Below are 24,213 nucleotides of genomic sequence, written 5' to 3'. Positions count from 1 at the left end.
CGGGTGACTATCATATCTACTACTGTGGGCAAGAATCCTGTAGTAGAAATGGAGTGGCCCTCATAGTCAACAAAAGAGTGGCAAAAGCTGTAATGGGATGCAATCTCAAAAATGACAGAATGATCTCGATACGAATCCAAGGCAGACCTTTTAACATCACAGTAATCCAAGTTTATGCACCAACTACCGGAGCTGAAGAAAGTGAAATTGACCAATTCTATGAAGACCTACAACACCTTCTAGAAATGACACCAAAGAAGGATGTTCTTCTCATTACAGGGGATTGGAATGCTAAAGTAGGGAATCAAGAGATAAAAGGAACAACTGGCAAGTTTGGCCTTGGAGTTCAAAATGAAGCAGGGCAAAGGCTAATAGAGTTCTGTCAAGAGAACAAGCTGGTCATCACAAACACTCTCTTCCAACAACACAAGAGACGACTCTACACATGGATATCACCAAATGGGCAGCATCGAAATCAGATTGATTATATTCTCTGCAGCCAAAGATGGAGAAGCTCTATACAATCAGCAAAAACAAGACCTGGAGCTGACTGTAACTCAGATCATCAGCTTCTTATAGCAAAATTCCAGCTTAAACTGAAGAAAGTAGGAAAAACCACTGGGCCAGTAAGATACAATCTGAATCAAATCCCTTATGAATACACAGTGGAAGTGAGGAACAGGTTTAAGGATTTAGATTTGGTGGACAGAGTGCCTGAAGAACTATGGATGGAGGCTCGTAACATTATACAGGAGGCAGCAACGAAAACCATCCCAAGGAAAAGGAAATGCAAGAAAGCAAAATGGCTGTCCAACGAGGCCTTACAAATAGCAGAGGAGAGGAGGCAAGCAAAATGCAAGGGAGATAGGGAAAGATACAGGAAATTGAATGCAGATTTCCAAAAAACAGCAAGGAGAGACAAGAGGGTCTTCTTAAATGAGCAATGCAAAGAAATAGAGGAAAACAATAGAATGGGGAAAACCAGAGATCTGTTCAAGAAAATTGGAGATATGAAAGGAACATTTCGTACAAAGATTACCATAATCAAGGACAAAAGTGGTAAGGACCTAACAGAAGCAGAAGACATCAAGAAGAGGTGGCAAGAATACACAGAGGAATTATACCAGAAAGACATGGAGGTTTCGTACACCCCAGGTAGTGTTGTTGCTGACCTTGAGCCAAACATCTTGGAGAGTGAAGTCAAATGGGCCTTAGAAAGCACTGCTAATAACAAGGCCAGTGGAAGTGATGATATTCCAGCTGAACTATTTAAAATTTTAAAAGATGATGCTGTTAAGGTGCTACACCCAATATGCCAGCAAGTTTGGAAAACTCAGCAATGGCCAGAGGATTGGAGAAGATCAGTCTACATCCCAATTCCAAAGAAGGGCAGTGCCAAAGAATGCTCCAACTACCGCACAATTGCGCTCATTTCACACGCTAGCAAGGTTATGCTTAAAATTCTACAAGGCAGGCTTAGGCAGTATGTGGACCGAGAACTCCCAGAAGTGCAAGCTGGATTTCGAAAGGGCAGAGGAACCAGAGACCAAATAGCAAACATGCGCTGGATTATGGAGAAAGCTAGAGAGTTCCAGAAAAACGTCTACTTCTGCTTCATTCATTCATGCAAAAGCCTTTGACTGTGTCGACCACAGCAAACTATGGCAAGTTCTTAAAGAAATGGGAGTGCCTGATCACCTCATCTGTCTCCTGAGAAATCTCTATGTGGGACAAGAAGCTACAGTTAGAACTGGATATGGAACAACTGAGTGGTTCAAAATTGGGAAAGGAGTACGACAAGGTTGTATATTGTCTCCCTGCTTATTTAACTTATATGCAGAATTCATCATGCGAAAGGCTGGACTAGATGAATCCCAAGCCGGAATTAAGATTGCCGGAAGAAATATCAACAACCTCAGATATGCAGATGACACAACCTTGATGGCAGAAAGCGAGGAGGAATTAAAGAACCTTTTAATGAGGGTGAAAGAGGAGAGCGCAAAATATGGTCTGAAGCTCAACATCAAAAAAACCAAGATCATGGCCACTGGTCCCATCACCTCCTGGCAAATAGAAGGGGAAGAAATGGAGGCAGTGAGAGATTTTACTTTCTTGGGCTCCTTGATCACTGCAGATGGTGACAGCAGTCACGAAATTAAGAGACGCCTGCTTCTTGGGAGAAAAGCAATGACAAACCTAGACAGCATCTTAAAAAGCAGAGACATCACCTTGCCGACAAAGGTCCGTATAGTTAAAGCTATGGTTTTTCCAGTAGTGATGTATGGAAGTGAGAGCTGGACCATAAAGAAGGCTGATCGCCGAAGAATTGATGCTTTTGAATTATGGTGCTGGAGGAGACTCTTGAGAGTCCCATGGACTGCAAGAAGATCAAACCTATCCATTCTTAAGGAAATCAGCCCTGAGTGCTCCCTGGAAGGACAGATCGTGAAGCTGAGACTCCAATACTTTGGCCACCTCATGAGAAGAGAAGAATCATTGGAAAAGACCCTGATGTTGGGAAAGATTGAGGGCACTAGGAGAAGGGGACGTCAGAGGACAAGATGGTTGGACAGTGTTCTCGAAGCTACGAACATGAGTTTGACCAAACTGCGGGAGGCAGTGCAAGACAGGAGTGCCTGGCGTTCTATGGTCCATGGGGTCACGAAGAGTCGGACACGACTAAACGACTAAACAACAACAACATACTGAAGACACACCACTTTACCCTGGCCTTTGACAGTTTCATAGAATCAGAGAAGCGTAGTCCAACCCCCTGCAATGCAGGTATATTTTTGCCCAGTGTGAGGCTTGAACCCGCGAATGACCCTGAGATTAAGTCTCATGCTCTACCGACTAAGCTAGTTTAAGGTATTTTCTTTTGTGAGACCCCCACCTCTGTTGCTGAGTTTATATTCTTCTGTTCCATTTGGAATGATTTTGCTTTTTTATTCTTGCATGCTTCTCTGTTGTTGTTTTTTTAAAGAAATGTTTTAAATCATTCTAAAATTCTTTGCATTTTAAGAGAAAGAGCTGTTTGACAGTGGAACGAACTCCCATCAAAAGGTGGCAGACTCTTCTTCATTGAAGGTTTTTAAACAGAGGTTGGATGCTCATCTTTCAGGGATTCTTTAGCCATGATTCCCACATGGGGGGCTCGACTAGATGACCCCTGGGGTCACTTCCAACTCCACATTTCTATGATTTATAAACTGCTTAAAAGGTAAAGGAACCCCTGACCATTAGGTCCAGTCACGGGTGACTCTGGTGTTGCGGCTCTCATCTCGCTCTATAGGCCGAGGGAGCCGGTGTTTGTCCGCAGACAGCTTCCAGGCGAACTAGAGCAGCGCATGGAAACACCGTTTACCTTCCCGCCAGAGATATCTACTTGCACTTGACGTGCTTTTGAACTGCTAGGTGGGCAGAAGCTGGGACTGAACAACGGGAGCTCAACCCGTCGCAGGGATTCGAACCGCCGACCTTCTGACTGGCAAGCCCAAGGCTCAGTGGTTCACACCATAGCACCACCCACGTCCCTGCTTAGTATTTTTTAAATCAAAAACTTCTACAATTTATAAACTGCTTAATAGTTCAAAAAATACCCCCCCTCTGTATATAGTTGCAACATTTCATATTATGTTTTCACACTTGCAACCCATGCCAGGGCCTTTATAGCAAAGGACGGGTAAGAAATCTTATCACTGAAATGTCTCTCCTCCCTTGGGGACCAGAGGCCTTGTGTTCTTCTCTTCCTTCCTCGCTTGGACGATCAGAGCAGCAGATTCCCAACCAGAGTCTGGAGTTGGTTAGGGAGAGCCTTGGTTGCACTTTCCCTTTCTCCCGGAGGCGTTGGCCAATCCTAAACCCCTTTTTGATTATGGTTCTCTCGCCTGGATTGACACGGTGACCTGACACTGGGTGGACAAGAGCGAGAGCGCGCGCGAACCCAGGGGAGGAGGAACGGCAGCCGTCGGTGCCAAGATTTTGCTGAGCTCAGGCGCGCTGCCGCTGTAGCCAGCCGAGCAGAGGCTGTTGACATTTCCGGTTGCAATCCCGCAGCCAATTGGCGATCGCCGGAGCAGCGAGACACGGAATATGATAATTTCGTCCTGCTGAAAGGGAAAAAAAAATAAAAGAGGCGGGCAGGCAGGCAGGCAGGCAAGTCGCGCGAGCCGGGAGGAGGGAAGCAAGAAGAGAGAGAGGGGACAGTCAGGGATCAACTCCTATTAAGAGGGCCTGTGGCCTCAGGTCTATCTTGGAAAAAACGCTCCCCTCCCGGCTGTATAATGCACTCTGCACATGCCCGGAAGCTACTTCGAATTTGAGAACAGATTCTGAACAGGTCTCCAAGTTCTCTTTGGAGCTCACGCCCACATGCTGCGGTCAACAGGCTCAGCAGACGCGCACCAACCCCAATTAGATTTGGTCACTCTCCAGGGCTGAGTTTTGGTGCTGTTGGAAAACTGTCCCTCCCCAAACCACCGCTTAGTGTCCCTCGAGGGCTCCGAGAAAGCTCTGTCGTGGCCGATGCACTCTGCACGCGCTCCGGGGGCCCCTCCCCTCCCTGTCTTCTGGGGCTGAGCTTTGGGCTCGAAACTAGGTCCGAAGCCTAAGAATTGCTGGGGAGGCCTGGGATTGAGGGATACACCCGCCCCCAGCTACCCGCGAAAGATTGGTCGTTTGTGGGATGAGTCCAGTCCGGTGGTGGGTCGGCGGCTCAACGTGTGGCGCCGGAAGAGAAAGATGGAGCGGCCCTACGGAGGCGTCGGAGCACGTGCCCAGAGAGCAGCTCAGGTCTTCGTCCAAGTTCCTTAAGGCGCCTCGGGCTGCCCAGGGGCTTCGTGGCTTCTTCCCGGGACATCATTAGGGTTGCTGAACAGTGCAGAGGCGGCGATCCGAGCGCAAAGCTCGCGCTGCTCCCACTAATCATCCTAGGAATAAAAAGCTGGCGCATCGGTTTGGATCGTGACGGGTGGCCTGGCGGCTGATGTTGGTTCTGGTGGCCAAATCTGGAGAGGCGGGGGGGGGGGGAGAGAGAGAAAGGGGAAAATCCTCTTCCTCAGCCACCTTTTGACAGGGTAAGTTGTCATTGAATAGGGTGGTCGGTTTGCAACAAGAAATGAATCTAAACCAAGTGGGTGGGTAGACTGCAGTGGTCATTTATTTGGTCCCCACACAATGAAAATGGGTGGACATGACGGAAGCAATCCCGCGTGTTGGTTTTGACTGCGTACACACCACATACTTAAAGAAGGATATTGGGAACTGTAGTTTGTTAATGGTGCTGGGAAGTGTAGTTCTGTAAATAAGCTTTAAATGTGCGGTGGGTAGTTCTTTTCGTGTGAGTGCCCATTAATGCTGCAATTTTACCCACACTTAGCAGAGAGCATGTTCCATTAAACTTATTAGGATTTACTTCTGTGTAGACATGTATAGGCTCTTGTTATATGTACAGGATTGTGTTGAAGGGCCGCATACCAATAGGAGGCGACTGAGGATAACACCAGCAGCTGGGTGATACAGTTCTTAAACAGCGCAAGCCTAGCCATGCCTACTCAGACAAAGACCTATTGAATTCACTCAGGAGTAAAACGGCAATCCGATGCACGGTTACTTTGGAGTAAGCCCCGTTGAACTCTGCTGCAATACACAACTCAACTACGAAGCAATCCTCTGCGTGGTTACTCGGATTGTAAACTCCACTGCACTCCACGGAACTTACTACCAGGTAAATGTGCATAGGATTTCAGCCTTGTAGTGCAAGGCTATGTATATTTACTTTGTTCAGGGAAACTTACCCCCTAGTTAAGTGTAATATGTGTAAACGCATGAAAAAATTCTGTGGCCAAGCCAAAAAAAGAAAGATACAAGCGCAATTCTACGCGCACTTATGCAGAAGCAAATCCCCACTAGTTTGCTCAATGGACATTATTCTTCAGTCAATGCACAGCATAGTTACGCCATGAAGTTGGATTGGACCCTTTGAATACAGCGGGGCTTCCTTCCGAGACATCAGGCGTAGGGATCGGCCTTTTGCTTTGTTTTGTAAATGGACACGCCGAGGGATCGACAGCCTGAGCCTTGCACTGGAGGAAGTCCGCTTCCACCAGGGCAATCCTGTGCATGCCTTACTTTGGAACCAAGCCCCATTGAGTTGAGCAGGGTTTGCTCCCAAGGAAGCGGATGTGAAGGATTGTCGCCTCCTTCTGCTTTGAAGTACAGTACACTTCCATTGATAAATATCCAGAGGGCTCGACTGCTGAGGGTTTGGTGTTTTGTTTTTAATAATAAATAATAATAATAATAATAATAATAATAACAACAACAACAATATGCTCGGGGACCGAGAAAAGCCACTTCCTCGAAAGGAAGTTGCATCGAAATGCAAAGGGAACCTACTTCCAAGTAGGACATGAGTGGAAAGTCTTCGAGACGGCTGCAAAAGAAGGAGAGAGAAAGTAAAGCATTCGCTTCCCCGGCTCCTCCCCTCGCCACCCACGGTGCCCGCTTCTGGCGCTCAATGGCGTGGCACTAGCTTGGGTATTTTAGGCCGGCCAGCCAGCCAGGCCCCCCTCCCTCTCCACTAAAAGACCCGACACCCTCCACCTCCACCGGCCTCCCTTAAAAGGCTAATCGGTGTACTGTATCTTTAAAAGGTTCAAACCTCTTTCCAAAAGGCCTAGAGATAGCCGGGGGTGGGGGAAGGAGGAAAAAAAAATGAAAAAGCCACCGCCGCGGAGATAGACGGAGAAGCTCGGCTGTTTTGCCTCTTAGAAGCAGAGGAGGCAAAGGAAAGCAAGCAGCAATTCCGATTGTGATGCGGCTTCTTCGGGCGGAATTTGTTCTTCGCTGTCCAGAGGCGGCAGGAAGAAGCTTCCGCGTGGGCTTCTCCTTCTCCAGCGTGGATTATTTTTATTCCGAAGAATAACAGAGGAGGATTGGTTCCGGCTGGAGCATGCTCACAAACTGCAGAATCTCCCATGATTAAGCTTGCCTAGGGTATTGTGGTCCCCCCCCTTCTTTTTTTATCCTCTCCCCCCTCCCCTTCTCTCTCCCACATTGATTTTGTTTTGAAGCTGAGCTACAAACCGTCAGGACAGGGTGGGGGGGGGAACCTGCTTTCCCCCTTCCTCCCTTGGAGAACGAAAACATCGCGCGCCTTCTTCTCCCAGCAATATGACATAATAATCCCCAACCCCGATCCTCCCTCCCTCCCTCTGCCCCCTCCTCCTCCACCACCTCTTTTTGAAACAGGTGTTATTAAAAAGAATAGGAAATAAGCACCCGGCAGCTCAGCAGAACGCTTCCTCCAGGAGGGGAGAGCGAGGCTGCAAGCCTCTCAGGAAATTGCGAGCATCGTGAGAATCGCAAAAGTGGAGGGGATCGGGCTCTGCTTGCAGCCAGACAGGCAAGGTAAGGCGATGGTGTTTCGCCCATTTATCTCACTGCCCCCTCGTGCCGTTGTGTTTGACTATTGCTGTTGCTGCCGCAGCCGCTGTTCCTCGCTGTGGAAGGGAGGCAGCAGCAGCAGCAGATTCCATTTTGCCTGGGCTTCTGAAGAGGTGTCAGGTTGCTTGCCTTCCTTTATTATTATTATTTAGCAGGACGCTCTTAGCTGCCTTTCGGGACTGTTGTCAAGTGTGTGTGTGTGTGTGTGTGTCCGTGTGTCCCCTGGGTGGGTTTGAGCCTGCGAGGTGGCTCCTCTTGCAGGGCTGATGCCTGGGTGCCTGAAGTAACCTCTTGCGGTGTCAATCGGCGGCTGTTAACCCTCTCCGCGCCTTGCGCCCAGGAAGGCCTGCGCAAAGGTGTTGATGTCGGTGGTCTATAGGGGGCTGGAGCATGCGCTGGGGGAGGGCAGCGGTGTGTTGAGGGAAGGCTTGAGGAGGCCTGCTGGGCACAGGAGGGCCAAAAACAGTCTCGGGTGGGCGAATGATCTTGCAAAAAAAAGGGGGGGGAAGGGAGAGAGAAAAGGAGGCAGAGAAGTGAGGCACATCAAGTTGCAAAGTGACCAGGCCTTCCTATGTAGCTTCATTTGAAAAATATGTGCAGTTTTCCCCTTGCATACTGCTTGTGTGCAGAGAGGCTTTTGCCCTGTGCTTTTTGGGGAAATGTTGCCAGGAGCCTGCTGCCCTCCGCTGCTGCAGTGATCTATCTGATCAAGTAGTCTTGTTGTGGATGCACTGCTCCCCTGCTTGGAGTAGCCAGGCTTCATTTATTTTGCTGGTGGGTCCAAAGGAGGTCTCTTTGAGTTATGTGGTTGTGTCTCTTGGTGTCAGGAAGGGTGGGCAGCTGCTAGTCCGGTGGGGGAAGGCTAAGGTTTACCTGGGAGCAAACCCCACTGAATGGGTTGGGGCTTACTTCTGAGTAGGCATGGGTAGGATTGCGCTGTGAGCTCCTTTTCCTGCAGCCCCCCCCCCCCCATGAGTTGAGTGCAAATGACTGACCACAGAGGAAGTGTTTCCCTCCTGCTGGTTGTGTTTGGGTTGCTGATCACAGATGTTTGGGTTGCCTTGGCTGCAGTGTAGTTGGCTTCTGACTCATGTGCTTCATGGAGCCCTATCTCTGTCCGGGCACCCCTGTGTCTTTCCCCTCCATCTGCCCACTACCAAAGCTGCTGGATATGATCTTATCCAAAAGAGACAACTAAGCAGCATTCAGACATTCGGGCATTGCATTCACCCGGGGGGGGGGGGGCGATTTCCAGGATCTTGCTCTGTGGGAAGAAGCTCCTAAAAGCCCTGCAGAAGGAGATGGTAACCTTTATCCACCAGCCCCATGCAGTACCTGCTTGACTGCCTATCTTTACCCATGCATGAGATTCCCCCCCCAACCTTCCTTTTCCCTGCTGGGTTTCAAGGGAACTGCAAAGCTGTGATTGCAGCAGTGACTGCAGAGGGCTGTTCTCAGTTGGAGGCAAAAAAAAAAAAAAGGGCACCCGAGTGCACAATCTGGCAAGTCGATTGTTGGGTGGTAATTGGCCCAGTTATTACATAAGAGAGGCAGATGCAATGTAAGCAAAGTGCTACCTTATACTGTATTGGATTAATCAGAACTCCATATAAGAGAAAAAGGGACTTGATTTTTTTCTGATCAGTTAACCATTTCCTGTTGGGGTTCACCATTCCCATGACTGTGAACAAGAGGGTATATATTCTGCTGGCAAAACGAATGCCCCCAAAGGCACTTTTAACAAAACAAATACTGTATAGGCTTATTGTCGTCCTAACCTGCATCTTCATATAAAAGTCACCTGAGCCTATTGTCTCCGCCGAGGTGTTCATTATGCTTGGTAAACAAGGAGTGGGCCAGGGATGTGGATCATGTGACTCTCCAGGTTTTGGACTGCAAATCGTGCGGCCCCTTGCCATTGGCCATTCTGGCTGAGCCTGATGGGAGTTCTGGCCTTGCAGGTGTTGTTAGACACCAAGTTCCCCCACCCCTAATCTAGGCAAATTTATCACATGCTTAGTAACAGAGTATAAAACCACATTTGGTAGAAGGTCACAGTCTGGCTGCCAGCATTTGGGTCTTCATCAGGGGAAACGTTTGATGTTGGTTAGCACCAGAGCTATTAAAGATGCCTTCAAAAAAAGTTTAAATGATTGCGTAGTTCCTTTTGTTGAATATAACCCTCACAAGGAGTTGGATCCAGCATGAAACCCACTGGACCTTCTTGTAATGCAACCTTCCTCTGCAGTTATTGGTATTTGTAGATTTTCTGATCCATTGTGATATGTGTGCTGGGTAGTGCTGTGGCCAGGGACATTTACATGAGTAAGTATCCACCCATTCATCTGTTTGATTTGTGTGCCGATTTCCCACCCCACCCCCCCAAAGAAAACCATGCTCAAAGCGGCTTGCAACAAAGATACAGGGATGTATTTCAAATAAACACAACAAAGTCAATTTCGTAATAACATAGCATAACAATAACATAGTAACAATTTCATACATAGCAAAACAACAACATCACAATGGTTACTAGCCATGGTGACAGCAACTACTGTATTTTTCTGTGTATAAGACTAGGTTCCCCCCCCCTAAAAATAATATAAAAATTAAGGGGGCATCTTATACACGGGGCCACCTCCCCCCATTTTTGTAAATCTGAGTCCCCCAAAATAGACGGCGTCTTATACATGGGATGTCTTATAGACGGAAAAAATACGGTATATGCATATTATGAATGCATAAATGGAGGACTCCTGCATCCAGGATGAGCTGCCCCCTTGCATTTTTTGTAGCCAATAGTTGTGTAATTGGTACTGCTGTCATTCCATGAGTTGAAGGGCAAGTTGCTAACTATTCGGGTCATGAGGTAACAAGGTCCATGAAATTGTTCTGATGTCAGCTGTGCTCAGTGAGTCCCATGCCTGAATTCTGAACTGCAACTGTACTTCTTCAGTGGAATGTTATCATTTTAAAATAATTTCTTAGTTTTGCAAAAGGAACTGAATATGTCCCAGTTCTTAGGATGGGGCAAATAATTGCTCTACACACATTAATATGTTTGAGTCACAGCTTTGTGTTTCTAAGTTTCGGCCCCTAGGTGGGCGGGGGTTGAGTCACCCATTTCTGCTGTGCTCTCTCTCTCTCTCTCCCCTCCCCTCCATCCACACCATACACTTAAAAGAGTCATGGCTTCCCGCACAGAATCCCAGGAACTGTAATTTGTTAAGGATGCTGAATGTTGTCAGGAGACCCCTATTCCCCTTATAGAGCTACAGTTCCCAGAGAAAGGGAACTGGTTGTTAAACCACTTTGAGAATTGTAGCTCTTTGAGGGAAATTGGGAATCTCCTAACAACTCTCTGAACCTTTAACTAACTACAGTTCCCAGGATTCTATGGGGGAAGCTGTGGCTGTTAAAGATATACAATAGTGCTTTAGGTGTATTGTATCATATTACCTCTGTGCTGCAGAGCCCACCAGGAGCCATATTGGAGTTGTCTTCCGTCTTAGCTTGCCTGCCTTTAAATACCTGCAGGCAAGCCTTGCATCCTCCCACTTCCTGTCCTCCTCTCCAGTTTCCTGTAGGAACATGGCTGGCATTGCCATGGCAACATGGCTGTGCTGTTCCTTCTGTTGACTTGACTGAGGCCCATCATTGCCATGGCAATGGAAGACATGGTGGCTCTTTTGCCATTGGCCCAGTGTTCCAGGGGGCTGTCTTGGTCCACCAGGAGAGGATGGAATTGGGGCCAGTATACTTTTTTGGCTACACTTGGTGCCACAAAGTTTCAGTTATTTGCAAAAGTCAACTGTACCGTGCTCTTGTATACATGGGTGTTATTTTATCATTGTTATGTCCCGGGGTTCTGCACAATGGTACACTTTGAAGCCAAAATATGGGAGACCATCTTCCCATTCTTTTAACTGTGAGAGCATGGCAGCCATTTTGGTTGCTGTGATCTCGCGTGATTTCCACACCCCACATTGGGGGGGGGGGAAATCATGCTGCAGAATCCCAGCAACCAAAATGGCTGCCATTCTCTCGCAATAAAAAACAAACGTCCTGTTTTTTCTGGGACACTTGTGGGGTATGTGGTGTAGTGCGGCCTTTCCCAAAATGTTGCCCTCTAGATGTTTTCGACTATAGCTCCCATCAGTACCAGCCAGCTGGTGCTAATGCGAATTGTAGTCCAAAACATTTGGAGGGCAACAGTTTGCAGAAGGCTGGATTTCTTAATGCTTAGAGTGTCTGATGAGGGCATAGGAACCAGAGAGACCCAAGTTCAAATACCCATTCAGCAATAAAGTGGGTGGCCTTGGGTCAGTTGGTCTCCTCCCTTGCTGAACCTACCTCAAATAATTGTTGTAAGGATGTAAAACGTAATCCATACTAAAGCAAATAAATTCATTTCCAATGTAACTCAAATTCTGTCTCACAAATTGATGTGACTTGTACAATTCATGCATTTGCTTGTATTTATTTTACATAAATCATTTTGTTTCAATAGCTCTGGGAAGGTACAATCTAGCTATGAAGCCCTTGCCACTAAAAGCTAGTTTAGGCCCCATCTTTAGCTTCTGCAATTTCCACACAAACAGTCCACATATGCTCAACATCCTTAAGGGCTAGAAACTGGTAGCAAACAACAACAACAACAACAACAACAACAACAACAACAACAACAACAACAACGAAAACTCCACAGGATGCTGTGTTTTGCTCTTTATAACGCTGTGACTATGTAGTATGACGGAAGAATCTGTGCAGCCTTGAGTGAGTAGCCACTCCTTGTTTCTTTATTATTTGCATTATTTCCCTAGGCACTTTAATATCTGAATATCTCAAAGTGGTTTATGCCCTGATAGTTTTACGGGACCCTTTTTACAACAGCATCTTCGTAGGTCATCAAATAATTGTGGTCTCTGGCAAGAAATATGGCACATTATCATGGAAATATTTTGGGAATCTTAGCATTGGGGGACAGTGGGTTAATATCTGTACTTCCTCAGAATAGCAAAACACAAGATGTGAAGGCATGTGTTTTATTTGGGCTAAACAGTGTTTCCAAAATGAAGGCACCTCATGCCTCCTTAAGAAGACACTGTAAGAATGCAAATTCCAGAGAGGTAGGGGGCTTCAAGCCTATTGCAGGAAAAGCAACAACAATCATGTGGTCTAAAGGTAGCGTTGCCTCTTAGGCATTGTCAAAAACAGGAGGGTGGTACAGTTTTGCATGAAAGTTGTGTATGCTGATTTATAGGTGTAGATTTAGAAATAATTGCTATGATTTAATAGAGATACAATCCATCTTGCCGTAGCGGCTGGTGACCTGTGTGTCTGCTCATTCCGGCTACCCATGGGCTGTTAACTGTTGACAGGCAGCGTCAAGGCCTTCCCAAACCTGATGCTCTCCAGAGTTTGTAGGACTACAACCCCCATCATCCCTAAACATGGGCTATGCTGGCTTGGACTGGATGGGGAGATGAAGTCCAGCAATATGTGGAGGGCACCAGGTTGGGGAAGACTGCTGTAGTTGTGTGTGTGTGTGGGTGGGGGGGCATATAGCAACTTTTAGTTGATATAAGCCAGGGCCAAGATAATAAAAATACTTAACTAAATGTCCAATTGTGTCCCAGATAACTAAGTTCTACCTCCCAACATAAAGCCTGCTCCCCCCCCCAATTAATCCTGGCTACGCCCATGGCCAAGAATAAACCCATGGAAAGAAATCTCCATCTAACTCAGTGTTTCAAAAACTTACGTTTCCAGTTGTTTTTGGACTACAATTCCCATCATCCCTGTCCACTGGTCTTGCTAGCTAGGGTGATGGGAGTTGTAGTCCAAAAACAGCTGGCGACCCAAGTTTGGGAAAGACTGGTCTAACTGAACAATGTGGAGGTTTGCTTGTGGTTCAGTGTACAGCAATTACACTGAATCACAGGCAAAATGGCACATTGTGCATTCCAGCTAAGGGAACCGTGTGATTCAGTGTAATTGCTGAATACTGTATTTATTCTCAAATATATTGTAGGCTTAGGAACATAGAAATATAAGAAGCTGCCTTATGCCAAGTCAGACCATTTAGTTCAGTACTGTCAACACTGACTGGCAGCAGCTCTCCAGCATTCCAGACATGGAATCTTTTCCAGTCCTACCTGGTGATGCCAGGGATTAAAGCGGGAATCTTCTGCATGTGCTCTGCCACAGAGCTAAGTTCTAACCTAAGTCTCTGCGCTCTGTCCAGCACCAAACAATGGTGGTTTTGCAATTGATTTCAGCTGGCAGTAGATTGGACCCCAGTTCCCTCTTTTTTCCTCGTAGAATAACAGTGACTTTGCTTGATGATGCTCCTTAGGCATCCATGTTCCCTGAAGTATTAGGAAAACATTAACTTGGAACATGGTTGTGCAATTTTGCTTTCTGACTCTTTGACGAAGTGACAAGCTGCCTTTTGTGTGGCTTTGAGTTTGGCAAAATAACCGTCATCTTCTGGCAACGGGCTGCTGGGTCAGAAAGTCTGCAAGTGTCTTATTGCTCCACAAAACCCGAGAGCCTAAACTTGGAAGCCTTGCATGCCAAGTGTCACATCCTTCAGCCAGAAGAGACCGCGTGATGTCAAATGGCTCATGACTGCCTAAGTTCTGGTCCATCAAAAGGCTTCAGAAAACTGCTCCGGGTGGTTAGAATTAAAAGTTCATTCCTGATTCTGGATGCTGCTCCAGCAGACGCTTCTGTTTCCTCACTCTGCTGAATAGTAGACAACTGATGGGCTCTCCTTTCTCCTCTAACTAGATCACACTTCAAGCAGCCTCCTCTCAGTTTCTGTATGGGTCATGCATACAATGGCCCTATCAACAGTTAGGTCCTACTCATTTCCTAGGAGAAAGGAGGATAATATGGCAAGAGGAGCAGTTTTCTATCTCTATTGCTGGAGACGATATGCCTCTGAATTGCTGGGTAAAGCAAGTGTGAACATCACTGTTCCACTCAGATCACATTCCCCATGGGCATCTGGCTGGTTCTTAACTTTATGTATTTCTCCTTGGGCTCCTTGGAGGAAGGTAGAATATGTGTAATTAATAATCCTGTTTATAATCCTGAGCAGCTCTCCACTCCTATTTATAATAATAATAATTTATTATTTGTACCTGGCCCATCTGGCTAGGCTTCCCCAGCCACTCTGGGCAGCTTCCAACAAAATATTAAAATACAGTGGTGCCTCGACTTACGAATTTAATCCGTTTCTACCTAATCCGTAGGTAGAAAAATTCGTAAGCCGAAAAGCGCCATTGGAAACGCGATTTCCCATAGGAATGCACTGAAAACGGAAAAATCCGTAAGTCGAAGCAACCCCATCTAAAAATTCGTAAGTCGAAAAAACCCTATCTAAAATCACCACGGTTTTTTTCCAGATGTCGAGAAATTCGTAAGCGTGTGGCCATTTGCCCCATTTGTAAGTCGAAAAATTCGGTTGTCGAGTCGTTTGTAAGTCGAGGTACAACTGTACAGTAATCCATCAAACATTAAAAGCCTCCCTAAACAGGGCTGCCTTCAGATGTCTTCTAAATGTCTGGTAGTTGTTCTCTTTGACATCTGATGGGAGGGCGTTCCACAGGGCGGGCGCCACCACCGAGAAGGCCCTCTGCCTGGTTCCCTGTAAGTTCGCTTCTTGCAGTAAGGGAACCAGCAGAAGACCCTTAGAAGAGGACCTCAGTGTCCGGGCAGAATGATGGGGGTGGAGACGCTCCTTCAGGTATACTGGACCGAGGCCGCTTAGGGCTTTTAATGTCAGCACCAACACTTTGAATTGTGCTCGGAAATGTACTGGGAGCCAATGTAGGTCTTTCAAGCCCGGTGTTATGTGGTCTCGGCGGCCTCTCCCAGTCACCAGTCTAGCTGCCACATTCTGGATTAGTTGTAGTTTCCGGGTCACCTTCAAAGGTAGCCCCACATAGAGTGCAATTTAAATGAATGCTCCATTGTCTGTGTTGCCCATAATCTTTTTCTTCTGAGGGTGGTAGGGGTGCATTAGGACAAAAGTGTAAAACAGGAAAAAATTATGGATGGTGCTGCAATTCAGGAATCTCCCGGAAATCCAGCTTTTGTAGGGGATACTGGAGGAAAAAAAAAAACTAAATTCCAACTCATTCGCTTGGAATGCAACTCGCTGACATAAAAGTGAAAGCATGCCCTGACAATGCCAAGTGGAAGTGCTAGCTGTGATTTTGTACATCTTGAGTATTTATTACCGTGTTGCATAACAGAAGCATGATAGGAAGGAAACACTTTTTAATTCCGAAGTCTGAATGTAGACGCTGGTTGCCTACTAAAGTCCCAGATTTTGAAACTGATATTAACTCTGCAAAGAGCAGATAATATTAATCTACTGTAATATCTAATCCTAATGGTCTAATAGGAAAGCTGGTAATACAGGGCTGGGTCTTAAGAACTGTTTGCAGGTGGCAGAAGTAGAGCTCAGTTAGGAACACCCTTTTCAAGGGGAAATGAAACTCCCTTGAAAATCAGGGGGGGGGATAAATTTATCTAATTCTTGTGTGGGTGTGTGGTGGTGCTGTTGGTGGGGGCTAATATGAAGTAGCCAAGAGTTTCCCATTTTTTTCTGACCCCCTGCTGCTTTGAGCGGTGAAAGGCAATCTCTGCCCTGCTGGCCATTGGAATGCATTGGGAATCTCTTCGCTGTTGGAATGCATTGGAAACCGCACTACATTACCTTGTGTTCTCAAGGCTGTCTGGGAAGTGTGGTTGGTGGGAAGGATCACAAGGTACTCTCTGCCGTTTCCCATCATCCACGCTTACTGGTGGGACCCAATGAGACAAGTGGCGACCTCCATTAGAAGATTGGAGAAATTCCAAGCAAAACAGCAGAAAATTGATTGCTGATTTCCCAGGGGGTAATATTGTCAGAAAACAGGAGGGAGTGGGAAATGTTGGTCTCCTGGATGGGGACTTATCTTTCCTTCTGCATTTCAAGAAGCCTCTCCTTAGGGTCTGAGGACAACGCTGACTGTGTGGCATCTAGAAGAAGGAATGCTTGTAAGTGCTGAGTTCACCTTGACTGTCCATGCTGTGGACTTCTTTCCCAATCACTAGATAAACAGCATAGAGCCTGCTCACCGCCCCTGTCTATGGTGTTCAGCAGAAGCTGCACAGATACTATAAACCAACTTGTCTACAACCCTTGAAAATGTATGTTGGGAGAGGCAACATGACCTATGGACACTATAGGGGGTGGAAAAGAGATCAGTGCTAGATCTGCACATGATTTGCAGGTTGAGACTCATGTGTTCAAACTCTAGTATTTCCAATTTTGAGAAAGGCTCTGGTAGCCAGTGACGAGACAGAGAAAGACCTCTGCCTCAGACCTTGGAGAGCTACCATCTGTGAAAGTGGACTAGGCTAGATGGATAAATAGTCTGACCTGGTATATGGCAGCTTCTTACTTCAGTTCTTGGGTTCTTCCATGCTTTCATTGGATGCTTAGGGATTTTGTTGGTGTACTTGTCACTAGGTATGAGTGAATCTGTCAGTTTTAGTTTCTGTGTCTCTCTTTATTCCCCCCCACCAAATACAATCTTAAATTCAGTTTGGTACACACCCATATAATTTTGGGATTTATTTTCTAAAAAGAAGTCATACAAATTCAGCAGCATTTTTGATTGTGCAGTTCCCCCTAATATAATGCAATTCTGTGTGCTGTTTCCCCTAATGTAATGCAGTTCTGTATGCTATTTTCTGTAATATATGCACTTTTATGCACACACATCTGCATTTTTATACACTTGGAGAACTGCACTGTGGAATTCTGAAAGGTGTGAATTTAGAAGGTAGCAGTATGCATATTATTCCTAAATCAAATTTCTCTTGTCATACCTGGATGCCCATCATGTTTACTCTCTGAGTTGCTTGCAAAGGTTATATTGATGTTTGTTTTAGTTGCATTTTTACCCCAGCTTTCTGCCAGGTGCTCAAGGTGGTGTATTTTGGTATCCAGGTGCTTTCTGATACTCTCACTTGCTTAGCTTCAACCAGGTGGTTCCATTCTGTGCAACCTTCAGACTTCTCCTTCCAGGGGCCAATGAGGTTGCATGGCCTCATGGCCTATTTTATTTAAAAGTAAGGAAGAGAGAGGGCAGGGCAGCAGCTGTCTGCATCCTACGCTATGACTGTACTTGGAACAGTAGGGGCATTGATACTTGTGAGTTGACAGGGTTCACTCCTAGGCTTACAAATTGCCACTCCTCTGGTTGCCTGGGCAAGTGAGATTCGCCCCCAGGTGCCTAAAGATTGGGGACACTTTAGGATTAGAGGGTGAGACTTTATTTTTAAAGAGCACAATTGGTGTAGATTTCTGTTGGGCTAGTAACATGCATGGCGAGACTCTCTCTCTTCAAATGAAACTCTCACCACAACAATATCCTGTGTTCCTCTGTCATTCTTAGGTATTGATATACTTCTTTTGGTACCTGAAAGGAAAATTTGAAACTCCCGCTGCTCTGCACTTTGTTAATGATAAGAGTTGGAGGTGAGAAAGTATCATGCCCTCTGTAATAAGCTATCTATAGCAATTGGTTCAGGTTAAAGGCTGCTGCTTGTTGGTGGCGCTGTGGTCTAAAGTAACCACAGAGCCTAGGACTTGCTGATCAGAAGGTTGGCGGTTCAAATCCCCGTGACGGGGTGAGCTCCCATTGCTTGGTCCCTGCTCCTGCCAACCTAGCAGTTTGAAAGCATGTCAAAGTGCAAGTAGATCAATAGGTACCGCTTTGGCAGAAAGGTGAACGGCGTTTCTGTGCGCTGCTCTGGTTCGTCAGAAGCGGCTTAGTCATGCTGGCCACATGACCCGGAAGCTGTATGCCGGCTCCCTTGGCCAGTAAAGCGAGATAATAATAATAATAATAATAATAATAATAATAATAATTTATTATTTATACCCCACCCATCTTGCTAGGTTTCCCCAGCCACTCTGGGCGGCTTATAACAGAAAAATAAAACACAGTAATCTATTAAACATTAAAAACCTCCCTGAACAGGGCTGCCTTCAGATGTCTTCTAAAAGTCTGGTAGTTGTTTCCCTCTTTGACATCTGTTGGGAGGGCGTTCCACAGGGCAGGCGCCACCACCGAGAAGGCCCTCTGCCTAGTTCCCTGCAACTTGGCTTCTCACAACGAGGGAACCGCCAGAAGGCCCTCGGTGCTGGACCTCAGTGTCCGGGCAGAATGATGGAGGTGGAGACGCTCCTTCAGGTATACTGGACCGAGGCCATTTAGGGCTTTAAAGGTCAGCAACAACACTTTGAATTGTGCTCGGAAACGTGCTGGGAGCCAATGTAGATCTTTCAAGACCGGAGATGAGCCACAGAGTCGTCCGCGACTGGACCTAACGGTCAGGGGTCCCTTTACCTTTACTAAAGGCTGCTTGGCCTCTTCAATGTTTTTTCCCCACCCTCCCACAATCATGCATATTTGTGTGCAAGAGACTCAGGTGGACTTTTGCCTTCCTCTGTCTCCAGCCTGAGACATAGATTGATCTAGAGATGCTTTGCTAAACTTGTTTTGCCTTCAATTATTGAGTGTTGAATCCCCTGCTCCTTGTTGCTTGGGTGTGATTATTTCTTGGACTACTCATTACTATTGCAAGAGCCACTAGGAGTGATAATCAGCTGCGGTGGTGGGGCATGGGTGAAATGAAATTGCCTTGCTTCCAGTAGGAATGTGACAAGTGCCAGCCAGAAGTGTGCAGTCACTGCAAGATTTGCTTTGCCTTTGGAAGCAGCCCGATCTGTTTTGGATCTGCTCAGTTTAATTCCAGTTCAATTCTTTACTTTGGTCCACATCAGGTCTGCTAAATCCAAGCTCTGTTTCATTTCCACCTTGAGTATAATGTGGAATCTAAGCGTGGATATAGCTTGCTTTCCTTTTCCCATTTGAAACTTGTAGGCAAGGCAGCACAAGGGAAGCCCCACATAGAGCACATTTTTGCATTCAAACTTGCGCACTGCTTTGATAAGTTTGTGACAAGCGCTATATAAATATTTCAATAATGCAAGGAACAGGAAGAAAGAAACCTATTTTGTTTCCAGGGTTGCAACATCCAAATGATGGAGTTAACGCACAAAACAAAACAATACAAAACACAACCAACAGAAAACAAATCTGCTGTCTTTGTGCCTGAATTCTGCTGCTGGATGCGGCCACCACATTTGATCACCACAGACGATCCATCCACACACCTTTTAAAACTGTACAGAAAAAAATAACATACTTGCCCTTCAGAGGAGCATAATGATCCTAAAAGCCTGAAAATAATAATTGTGCAGTTAAAATTCCTTACTGCCCTACACAAGCTCGTAATTTTCCACAAGGTACCACATTTACCATCTTGGGGTAAGGAGAGATCCCCCTTTCCAGGATACTCCAATAATAATAATAATAATAGTAATAATAATAATAAAAATTTCTTATTTATACCCCGCCCATCTGGCTGGGTTTCCCCAGCCACTCTGGGCGGCTTATAACAGAAAAATAAAACACAGTGATCTATTAAACATTAAAAGCCTCCCTAAACAGGGCTGCCTTCAGATGTCTTCTAAAGGTCTGGAAGTTGTTTTTCTCTTTGACATCTGATGGGAAGGCATTCCACAGGGCGGGCGCCACTATTGAGAAGGCTCTCTGTCTAGTTCCCTGCAACTTGGCTTCTCGCAATGAGGGAACCGCCAGAAGGCCCTCGGCACTGGACCTCAGTGTCCGGGCAGAATGATGGGGGTGGAGATGCTCCTTCAGGTATACCGGACCGAGGCCGTTTAGGGCTTTAAAGGTCAACACCAACACTTTGAATTGTGCTCGGAAATGTACTGGGAGCCAATGTAGATCTTTCAAGACCGGTGTTATGTGGTCTCAGTGCCCGCTCCCAGTCACCAGTCTAGCTGCCGCATTCTGGATTAGTTGTAGTTTCCGGGTCACCTTCAAAGGTAGCCCCAAGTAGAGTGCATTGCAGTAGTCCAAGCAAGAGATAACTAGAGCATGCACCACTCTGGCGAGACAGTCTGCAGGCAGGTAGGGTCTCAGCCTGCGTACCAGATGGAGCTGATAGACAGCTGCCCTGGACACAGAATTGACCTGCGCCTCCATGGACAGCTGTGAGTCCAAAATGACTCCCAGGCTGCGCACCTGGTCCTTCAGGGGCACAGTTACTCCATTCAGGACCAGGGATTTCTGTTTCCCCTCCCTGCAGTGGACACATGGTGTTCACCACAAGCTGTTTTTAGGATCCCCCCCCCGGGTTTTGCTTTCAATTTCTTTTGGAGGGGTTGCTTTTGCAAATCTTGAGATTCCTTCAAATTTTCTGACACTCCCCTCTTGTGCCATTTTTGGCTGCAGAAAGGTCAGTGTTTGGAGACTTGAGTTTGCTATCAGGACCGATGCATTAAGGCCGCTGTAGCTCTCATACAATGGCAACCACTTCCGGAGGGTCCTATGACCACATTTTAGCATTTTAAAATCACGACTAAGCGTTGAAGCTGTTTTAAGCCGCTTAAGCCAACCTTAAACCCCCAGATCAGCTAAACAGCTTGTACCAATAAAATGGCTTAGAGTTTCCTAAGCACCTTAAACAGATCTAAAGCTTTAGTATAAGACTGTGACCAAACTAGAGCATGGCGTTTAGCTTCTCAGTGACACCAGAGGGCCTTACCCAGCTAAGCCAACTAATTACAGAACTGAGACCCTCTCCCCTGGGTTTTTAAAGGCCAGATGTTTAATCAACCAAAGGGATGCAAATACACATTGCAAGTCTATATACGTGCTTAACCCAGCCCCATATTTAACTACAAGAGTAGCTGAATGTTGCATAGAGTTACAAATTCTCTAGGAGCACACTGTTGGTCACTTTGAGAACATGATTTGGTGACTAGATAGGCCTTTGGTCTGATTCAGCAGCACTCTTCTTATGCTATGTTCTTGATAGTCCCTGGCAAAGACTTGGGCTCTGCTAGTCAAGTGCCTATGGAAATTCACAATGCAAACTTCAAGCCAATGCCTACTCCCTGGCCTTTGTCCCTTTCACCTGGTAATTGGAGATAGACTCCCTGTGAATATGGAGGCTCTATATAAACTGTTGAGGCAGATAGTCCTTTTGAGAAACCTGTCCTTCACGAATCTGTCCGGTCCTTTAAAAAAGCCATCTAATGTAATGCCATCGCTGTAATTTAATTATTCACTGTCTGAAGTAGTGCTCTTTTGTCAGTCCTGAATGTGTTGTCAATTAACTTAATTGAGTGACTGAGAGCTGTGGTGTGATGAGAGAGGGATGAAAAATTCTCTCTGTGCTGTCTGAGGGCTAGCCCATAGCCTTATAAACCTACATAATACCTCAGTTTTGTTTTCCTCCCTGTTGTATCTATAAATTATTGTTATGATTAATTATTATTTGGCGTTGTTTGGCCCAAAAGACCCCCAAAGCTGTGAAAAAAAATATTACAGCAAAAGCATGATATTATAAATATATCTATGTATTACATTTATATCCCCCCTTTTACTTCAAGTTGGGGAGTTTCTCCCCCTTTCTATTTTATCCTTACAACAACCCTGTGAGGTAGATGGCAACTGGCCCAAAGTCACCCAGTGAGCTTTTATGGCTGAGTGGGGATTTGAACTGTGGTCTGCTAGTCCAGCACTCCTAACTATCAAACTACCCTGACTCTTTTTTTCCACTTTAAACAGTAATAATACAGTAGATCAACCATCAATCAAATAGACGAATGTAAGGTGACAATATCAGGAGATAAGAATAAAATACCCCCCACCTGATGCATCGGAAAGTGAGGAGGGACTAAAAAAAAACCTCTCACACCACAGCCTTTGCAGTGTCATCTGATATGTATCTACTTAGTCCCATTGAATTCATTGTAGGAGGGTTGCAGGTTAGTGGTAGAGCACATGTTTTGCATGCAAAAGGTCTCACTCAATCCCTGGAGTAGGGGATTTCCGGGAATATCCCCTGCCCCAAATCCTGAGGAGTAGCTGCCAATCATTTTCAACAATATTGAGGACTGGTGATGGGGGAGGAGGGAAGAGGCATTTGATTCTGTTCATGCTGAAAGGCAAATGTAACAAAGCTGCACTCACTTTGGTGCAGTCAGTGTGGTGTAGTGGTTAAGAGCGGTAGACTTGTAATCTGGGGAACCAGGTTCGCGTCTCCGCTCCTCCACATGCAGCTGCTGGGTGACCTTGGGCTAGTCACACTTCTTTCTCTCAGCCCCACTCACCTCACAGAGTGTTTGTTGTGGGGGAGGAGGGGAAAGGAGATTGTTAGCCGCTTTGAGACTCCTTCGGGTAGTGATAAAGCGGGATATCAAATCCAAACTCTTCTCTTCTTCTTCTTCAAAACAGTAGGAGAACTGAAACACAGCTGTCCTTTGAAATTTGCACTGGTACGAATTTTTGCGATGCAGCTCTGGAGCCGAACGGTGCTTACAGAAATGCATCTGCTAGGTAATGCGTCTGCTAGTGAAAATGGCTTATAGAAATGCATGGCGTTAGGAGAAATTGCTTGTAAAATGTATGCACACACACAAAAGGGTTATTAGAAAAAAAAATTGTGTTAAAATGCCACAGAAACTTCATTAGGGTTTTCTTTTTTTCCCCTTTTAAATTTTTATTAAATTTATACCAAAGAAAAATACACACACACACACACATTAAACATATACAAGCATCACACATCTTCATGAGGGTTCTATTGGGGGGAGCGAAAATCACAAATTGCTGCAGAAATGTGGAGAACTGAATTTAAGATGGGGGGTGGGAATAGAAATGGAGAGAACCAGAAATCACAGAGTGATACAGAAGGTAAGATTGACCAGTGGTTTGACTTGGTATCCGGCGCCTTCATATATTCAGTAGTAAACTCAAATCCCAGAAAAGTATGTGTGGGATTGTGACCAGAGTTGGCCCTGGGTGAAATAGCACTCTGGACCAGGAGTGCCTTTGGCACTCATAACCCACCCACCCCCACCCCGGTCACTTTTGCACTGTTCCCAAGTTGTGTGACTTCTGTAGGATTGAGAAACCTAGCAGTGTAAAAGAGAGGCCCTACTGGTCTCACGAGTTGCCCTGCAGTACTTAGATGACACCAAAGTTGAACAGCGTCTTCCCAAATGTCTGGGCAGCACTACGAGCTCTCCTGACATTTCCAGATACAGTTTTTTTTTTTTTGTAATTATTTTTATTAAAGATTTTCTTAGGTTACAAAGATAGTGCAATGTCTCTTTTTTTTCATGCATCATTTTTACACATCGATTATAACTTGTTGAGACATTATGAGGAAGGGGGGAAAGAGGTAGGTGGGAAGGGGGGTTGGGTGTGGTGAATTGCCGATGTTTCTGTTTTTCTTGATATGTGATGGGGTTCGGCGTCAGCGTCGTTTGTGCAGGTTCTCTGTTGTTTGTTCGTGCTTCTTTGTTGGTGAGAGAGGTCAGGATTTGTCTTAGAATGTGGTTGTTCATTCATGGTTGGCTGTGATGATCCTTAATTTCTTGCGTGAGTGGGGGGGGGGAGGGTGTTTTGATCAAGTTAGCCATATTGATTTGTATGCTGCCGGTAAGCTTTTGTCATTGTCCTGTTGGGTTGTATAAGTGATGAAGGGGAACCATACTGGGGTGAAGGTGTCTTCTTCTGTTTGTCCCCGTGTCAGTTTCAGCTTACTGGTTAGTTTTTCTAGCAGGGCCGTTTCCCATACAACTTGGTACCA

At 45.9% G+C, this 24,213-nt stretch overlaps 1 protein-coding gene across 3 annotated transcripts in view; it reads left to right on the top strand.

The window, feature by feature from the left end:
- Window positions 1-6,441: 6,441 nt before the first annotated feature.
- Window positions 6,442-24,213, top strand: part of HIVEP3 (HIVEP zinc finger 3) — a 239,699-nt gene continuing 221,927 nt past the window's right edge. For all 3 annotated transcript variants that reach the window (XM_060275721.1, XM_035120904.2, XM_035120894.2), the window contains exon 1: window positions 6,442-7,410. The gene's annotated coding sequence lies outside the window, so the exon portion shown is untranslated. The remainder of the gene's footprint in view (window positions 7,411-24,213) is intronic.

The sequence above is a fragment of the Zootoca vivipara genome, chromosome 6 (assembly GCF_963506605.1).
Source record: "Zootoca vivipara chromosome 6, rZooViv1.1, whole genome shotgun sequence".
NCBI lineage: Eukaryota > Metazoa > Chordata > Lepidosauria > Squamata > Lacertidae > Zootoca > Zootoca vivipara.
This window is presented reverse-complemented; position numbering and strand designations above follow the sequence as displayed.